The 7,751-nt window shown below is 36.6% G+C and overlaps 2 long non-coding RNA genes across 2 annotated transcripts; one reads left to right on the top strand and one right to left on the bottom strand.

Annotated features, from left to right (window-relative positions):
- Positions 1-1,057: 1,057 nt before the first annotated feature.
- LOC141643057 (uncharacterized) lies at positions 1,058-6,712 on the bottom strand. The gene is made up of 6 exons (XR_012543623.1): positions 6,237-6,712; positions 5,127-5,253; positions 4,954-5,019; positions 4,075-4,155; positions 3,484-3,969; positions 1,058-1,339 (listed from the first exon to the last, which is right to left on the bottom strand). It is a non-coding gene; the product is annotated as an uncharacterized LOC141643057 (long non-coding RNA).
- LOC141643058 (uncharacterized) lies at positions 1,084-3,969 on the top strand. The gene is made up of 2 exons (XR_012543624.1): positions 1,084-1,506; positions 3,184-3,969. It is a non-coding gene; the product is annotated as an uncharacterized LOC141643058 (long non-coding RNA).
- Positions 6,713-7,751: the final 1,039 nt, after the last annotated feature.

The raw sequence follows: 7,751 nt of genomic DNA on the forward strand, positions 1-7,751 counted from the left end.
AAAACTAAACCCCAAACACTCAACACGTGACAATTTACCAAAATGACAAAATGCATTTCTAATTTTAAATCTTTGACAACTTCAAACTTTCATTCTGGTAAAAAGTAAGATGCACAAATCTAGAGATATTGACTTGAGGGATTTGTGATCTTAATTTTCAGAATTAATTTCAAAATTTTGTATTTCAAATGTTAAACCTTTGAGGATAAGAAAATTGTAAAGATTTGAACACTTAAAAGTTTTCGTTCAAAATTCCTCCATTCGTTAGTACCATAAATCACGGTGTAGAGCACCGTTGCATGCTTTTGCAGCCACTTGACTTTTTGAGAATGTTACACTTACTTTACAATATTCGACCAAGGCTAGGGAACTTCTTTGTCTTGGCTTCATCTTGATCATTTTGATGCATCTTGGAAGTCCATTAATTGCTTCAAATACTAAACATTTGTAACTAAGAGCAGACAATCAAATAACAATGAAACTTGACATCATCAACCAAGTGTCTTCCAACAAATTCCCCTTTTGATGATGACAGGTTTAAACATGTGTGATATTCCCCCCTTAGCCCATGGTTAGTCGGTTTTTTGGTCAATCAACATAGGACATGATTAAAAAATGATCAAGGTAGAAAGGGTCATGCTTGGGCCTAAGTAGAACAACTAATCATGCTAGCTAAGACGAATTCACGGTGAACGTTTACCTAAGAGTTAGTTCAGGCAGTCCCTTTTGTATGGTAGTTCAGGCAATTAAGGGGAAGAGATTGTGGATAAAGCCGGTAGTTGTCTTGTTTTTTTAACCTTCTTGTATAAGTGTAGAGTCAAAAGAATACCTCGCAAGTCACATAGAACTGGCTTGGCCAAAAGAGGAAAGAAGAAAACATGAATGCACATGCTGGACTGAAATAATCTCCTTCATATACTACTATTTTGATTTCTAATTTAACTAGTTGGACCGCCGCGTGCGGAGCACGCGGCATCCAACGTTTTTCAATTTCAACGGTAGTGTTTTCGGACTATCATAACCATTGTTTAAATCGTTTAATTTGCTAAATGAAATACAACTATTGAACTTCGATAAAAAATGTAAAAAATCTTTAATTTATTTATGTATACAATTAAAATTTTTAAAAAACAAACAAGGGATATATTATACAATTATTGTATCCCTTATTTTCTATTTACATTATTATTTACATTATTGTTTTGATAACGCCAAGTTCTTTGTTTAACTTCTTCAGTCTGCATCTGAAAGCGACATATGTTCAATTTTAGGAACCAGTTCATGTCCAATGATGAGGCATTACTTCAAGGATGGACTCTCTAAACTCCCTGCACTCAAACTGAAGGATAACATTTTTTTAGTGCACTTATTACACTTTAGTTTGGGAGTGGGAGGAGCATGCCAGTGAAAAACAATATCCAAGCATACAACTTCACATTTGGATGCTCTCAACGTAGATAAAAATGCACATTATGTTAGATGATCTCCATGATGCAAGGCTATTAGGCTTGTTGTGCGGAAGCGTGAATAACTCGTGTTGGGCCTCTGCTGCACCTGTGTCCACAGACCATAATAGTACGATATTGTCCGCTTTGGGCCAAGCCCTCACGGATTTACTCTTGGGCTCCTTCCCAAAAGGCCTCGTACTATTATATTTTCTGGACACTTATAAAGATGATCTTCCATCTTTATTCTACCGATGTGGGACAAGAGTTTGCACCCTAACAATCCTCCCCTCAAACCAAGGACCATCATCTTTGACTCGGGCCTTGACTTCCTTGGAGAACTCCCCCACTCTACAGCCCCAACTTCTAGACACCTGAAACATCACAAGTCTTGATAACCTCCCCTTAGCCGACACACCATGTTACTACGAGCAGTCCATGTGCCCTTCTTGGGGATTTGCTACACATGCATATCGAACAATCCTCTGCATCCAATATACCCTGGACCGGGTCCGTCACTTCAGAAGTCCTAGAACACAAACGGTCTCTGGCATCCAACCTGGAAAGGACCCACCAGACCTGTGGCACCCAATCTGATAAGGGTCCACCTGATCAACAGTTCTAGTACACAAATGGTCTTTGTCCCACAAGACCTATGACGCCTTTCATCCATTTAGCCCTGGACCGGGCTTGCTCAAGGACTCACCCCGAGCTAGGAGTTCCATGCCTTACAGTGTACAACTTCAAGTCTTGGTCTTGATGAATCTTTGTGTCTTGCCCAAGTAGAACCTTGGGCTCTGATACCACTTGTTGTGCGGAAGCGTGAATAACTCGTGTTGGGCCTCTGCTGCACCTGTGTCCACAGAAATTATAATAGTACGAGGCCTTTTGGGAAGGACAAGAAGACATTGTTATGAATTTGTGCCTTGAATTTATGTCGAAAACAAAAGACAAGAAGAAGCATTTAAAACGGTAGCAACATATGCGGGTCGGACATCAATCTGGTGGTGATCACATGTGTTATGGTTCTTGCTACCTTGGTCTCTACGTACAACAATAACTTAGTTGTTTGTGGTTCTTGGAAATTTAGTGTGGGTAGGTCCCACGTAGATTTTCCTAGTTAACCTTTAAGCTAATTAAGTTTGTGTACGTGAGTTTCGGGTGTATTTGTTTTAGGAAATTATTAATTAATTTCCTAATTGTCTTTGTTTCCTGATTAGACTAGATCTCTTATTTAGGGTGGAATAAATCTATATAAAGGCCCTAATATTAGTCTAGGTTAATTAAGGAGGTGGAGATAGTATTTGTGAGCACAATCGTATGAGAGTCGATTTGTGAGGTTCCCTTCGGGAGGAAGCTTCAGTTTGTTCCGGGCTCAAGTAGATTGGCGTTCGTCTGAATTTGGAGATTGAAGGAGTCTGTTCGGATCTTACTGGCCTCAAGATCGTTTGTCCTTCATCTCGTTTGGGGTAGTCTCTTTTGTCTCTTTGAGATTACTATTTTGTTGGTAGAATAGGGTATACTTTTGGCTCATGAAGAGCACGTGTATACCGGTCTGCTGTTGTACTATTATCTCCACAATAGTGAATTTTGCTCTCCTTCAGGGTGGACGTAGCCAGTTATTTTACTGGTGAACCACGTATATCTGTGTGTCACTTTATTTGTTATTCGCTATATTTTGTTCTTATCACCCTAATCGACTAACTATTGGGTAACGGGACGCCTCCGTTACAACAAGGCTAATAGCTAGAAACCAAAGAATGTGCTTTATGAGAACATTATTGACCGATGTGTGGTATTTGTGAGGTATTTGGTAGAAAGGTGTGTATGCACGTGATAGATGAACTCTGCAATTTTAAATTAATTGCAATTATCATTTTCATACATGGGCCACTCAGTATTGCAAAAAGGCGAATACCAATCGTCATGACCTTTTTGACAAAGTGGAAGACAAATAAAAATGGTCTAAACTTTGAATAATTCAATAAGTGAGGGCTTGAGGCTAGAAAAACTGAAATAAGAAAATGTATGAGCTTACCTCTCCAGGATGACGACTGTTCAAATAATGAACATCAAGCTTGTAATTATGCTTTGTGGCATCGACATGGATCGTCGATGATGGGCTTCAATTTAATCCGCAATAATTAGTGATTTTTAAGTTTAGTTCAATGGCGGATTTTTAAGTTGAGTTGATCAGATTTTTAGAATAAAAAAATTAGTAATGGCATGAGTGTAAATAATAACGTCATTGACGACGAAGCATGTGGAAATATAAGTTTCAAAATTCGCAAGCATAAACATCCTAAAAGACAACTATTTTTAGTGATTGTTTTGCATGTAGGATACTATTTTTTAAATTGCTATTTGATTAACTATTCAAGTTTTTAATCTGGTACATCATAATGTTCAATTTTGCCAAAACAAATAAGTCATACGCTCAAGTTTATACCGAGTGTTACCAGCCTAACAACAAACAGCGTCTTGTAATAGTCTCTAGTGGCATTGGGATCATCGTGCGGATCATCTGCAGATGAAGGAAGTATGTAAATTTTTGGAAGGGAAAAATTAATTAATAACAAATAGATTGATGTCTTGCAATTACAATATCAAGGACAAAAAGAGGTATTACATTTCTCTAGTTCCTCCACGACCTTCTTGGCACCACCATTCTCGTAATCGTAGAATGGTGAATCGTTGCCTTATTTTGTGCCTAAAAGAACAAGAACAAAACGCCTGTTTATACCTTATAGTACCTAAAAAATGCTAATAAAAGAGAAGGATCCATAACACTCAACAAGACCAATGCTCGATAATACCTGTAAAAAAGGTAAAGCAAAGACAACGAGAGCGATTCCAAGTAATAAACTAACATGGTACACGGACAAAGCATGGCATCTAAATCGGTTCATAGTTGATATTTCAGACAAATGAGACAGACAACAACCTTTCAACAAAGATGTATATTCTTTTAAAGAAAGATAGTCCATTATCCTTAATATCTAAGGGCAGGGGTAAATAAAAAAATCCTTAGACAGTAAGGGTTTAGACAACAACCTTTCAACAAAGATTCATATTCTTTTAAAGAAAGAGATGCCCACTTTTGCCTCATAATTATCTAATACTATCAATTATTCATCCAGTAAAATCCAGGAGAAAAAAAGCATAAGAAATGAAAGCATAGCCTCAAAGATAGTCTCCATCATAGCCTCGCAAAAAAGCATGACAATCTAGTTAAATCAACGGTATATGTATGATACACAAGCTATACAACATATACATGTCATTATGAGAAGAGATCATCCCAGACAGGTTACAGCTTAGAACTGATGCTGACAACAGTCAAATGAGATTATTTTAAGCTCCAAGGATATACTAAGAACACCACAAATCATCTCCTTTAAGCACGAACATACGAAAGTAGGCAATTGTACGATCAGTAGATGAAAATAACATTTATAACTCATCTAAAAATGCTGGCAAAATAAGCAAGTGCCAAGTGCCAACATACCGAAGTTTCAGCATCCTTGACAGGGGTCCCCAGGTTCAGCAAAAAGTTTCACAAATTGAGCCATTCCTATATCGGAAACTAAATCATCAATTTCACTTTCTAACAGAAAACAGATCCAATCAGCTTGCTGCCATATAAGATAAGCTAAGACCATGCCAGAAGTGGTCATTCACCTGTATAAGGAGGACATTTTCTCTTCTCAGGCGGTGTTTTGAATTCCAAGGGAGGCCGAGGCTCAAAAAACTTCAGCAAGTTGTTCGGCAAACAAGTAGGGTGAGACTGCTCAATCTATACAGAGATCTAAAAAAAAATCTAATCACCTCTAACTATTGATTCACAACACTACAAAAGTACAAAGTATCGCCTAAAACAGCTGTATGTAACTGAATTGTTAAACGAGCCCAAATCATCCCGTTTGTCAACAGGATCAGCACTTAATTATACACATGACACATACAACTGTCTTGGCTATCACGAACAGTAAAAATGTACCATAAAAATTAACCTGATAAATCACTGAAATTAAAATTAGCTGAGGTATATTATTTCCAGCTCGCAAATCCCCTAAAAAGTCCGCAATTCAATCTTATTTCTTAACAAAAATTGCTTATACAAGGATGGTTAGTCTATAGGGTAGTCATCCTTTCTTTTGTTCCTTTGTTATAAGTTTTATAAGTGGATCCAAACAACATAAATAATCATGATTCATTATAAAAAAAAAAACAAGAAAACCAAAATATTAAGCAAAAAGTAAAGAAATTACCTTTATTTTGAGCAACAAGTTTGATGAAGGATAAAGACACGAACAACAAATGAACAAAACCAAGTAAATAAATACTACCAACTACAAATGAAGAACAATGAGAGCATATAGTGTGGCAGAAAGTGTTCTTAGGATTCTTTGGGTTTAAATTGTGATTGTACTGGAGTAGCATATAAAAGACAATCAACCTTTATGTTTTTTGTTGGAGTGATTTACTTTGAGCATTACAATTTGCTGATTTTTACTGTCAATATTTGTCGTTTATTTGTGAAATTCATGGCTTTGGTGAAAACTTGGTTTTGGTAAAAATTTGTCTCCAAATCCTTCCTTAAAAACGGCAAAAATCGTTGCTTAAATCCCCAATTCAATCTTATTTCTTAACCATTCTTTACTACACACAAGAAATATAACAAATCGAAAAAAAAACAGACCTTCAATCAAACCCTAAACAAACAGCAAATCATAATATCTAAGCCTAATTAACAGTGTATTAGATCTAACAATTTAATGAAGATCTTACCATTTTGAGCTGATAACATTGGCTCGGTCCTGGACAACGTTTTGACAGCGCAAGAAAGCATCGTTGTTGAAGTCTTCCATGTCGTACCCCTTTAAAAGAAGGATAAAACGGGTTTTCAAATTAGGGTTTAGTGATTTGGGGAAGAACAGAAGGTTTGGAAATAGAGAGAATTGAATCATTTGGATAGTAGGAGGAGTATAATAATTGAGTAAATCCAAAAAAAAGATGAATGTGATGAGCACGATATAGGAGAGGGTTAACGTGGTGCAAGAATCAAGATGATGAAGGTGATCCTTAATTCGTGATGCCTATGATGATAGAGTGAAACGGCGGGTAGATGAAAAGGGGAAAAGAAGAGATCAGATTTTTAGAATAAAAAATTTAGTAATGGCATGAGTGTAAATAATGATGTTATTGGAGGACAGTAGCATGTGAAAATATTGGTCACAGTATCATCCTCTTTTTATATAAGGTATAGATTAATTGACCTATAGTGATTGCCCTTAATTATCTCGGACAAAGCTGTTGCTAAGGTCCTAATTAAGCATATTGGAGGGTTTGTTCTTCATAATCCTGACTAGGAGGGGCTTTGGACCCGATTCTAGTTGTCATGCCTCAATTAATTGGTTCCTAGCTAGCTTGTCGTGTCTGAAATCTTGTTGCACAAATTCCTATTTAAGACGGATTATTCTGTCTTAGGTTTAAGACGGGCAATATGTAGCCATTTTTGTAATAAAATATGACTATTTAATGACAAAATGTTATAGCTAGTGTTACGGCTAAAATTATTGTTATGGTAATATTTATCAAAAAGTGATCACATTATATTGTAAATGGGTCATATATGGCCTCTCTTAAACCTTAAGATCGAAATGGCCTCTCTTAAGGAAGACTTACTATACACTCTTTGTTTGAAAGAGTTAAAATCATGATTTATATATTTTTTTTTTTTTTGACAAAATTGCAAGTTCTATTACATCACAATTTAATGGGTTGTTTCACCCATTTACATACATATATACTCTACCTACACTCATAGCAATGCTTAGCTTATTACAAACAGGTGTAGATACCTCATTTTTGCACCTCCCGCCAAACACCCGGTGATGATTGGGGCGCATGTTTGGTACGCGGAACGATTTATGACAGTTCGTAAGTTTATCGTCAAGTGATAGCTCAAATACTTGTGTCTACCCCTTGGTCGTCATCTACACGTCATTACGGTCATTTTGACAGTAATTAGAGTTCATTTGGTGTCCGGGTCAAAAACCGCTTCATTTTCTAATAACCGTTTTAAAATGCCGAGTCGGAATGTTCTAGAATATTCCCGATATTTATCCCATAAAATCAATTTTTAATCTTTTGGCAAAATATATCCCGAAAATTTTATGATAAAGAATAAGGAAGTTGAGATCTATCGCAATTCCCTAAAATAAACACGGAAAATCTTTCCTCCGCAGGAGGAAACCTCCGGGGAAAGGATGCAGCACCTGATGCGCCTCATTGAAGGATCGC

The sequence above is a fragment of the Silene latifolia genome, chromosome 2 (assembly GCF_048544455.1).
Source record: "Silene latifolia isolate original U9 population chromosome 2, ASM4854445v1, whole genome shotgun sequence".
NCBI classification, from domain to species: domain Eukaryota; kingdom Viridiplantae; phylum Streptophyta; class Magnoliopsida; order Caryophyllales; family Caryophyllaceae; genus Silene; species Silene latifolia.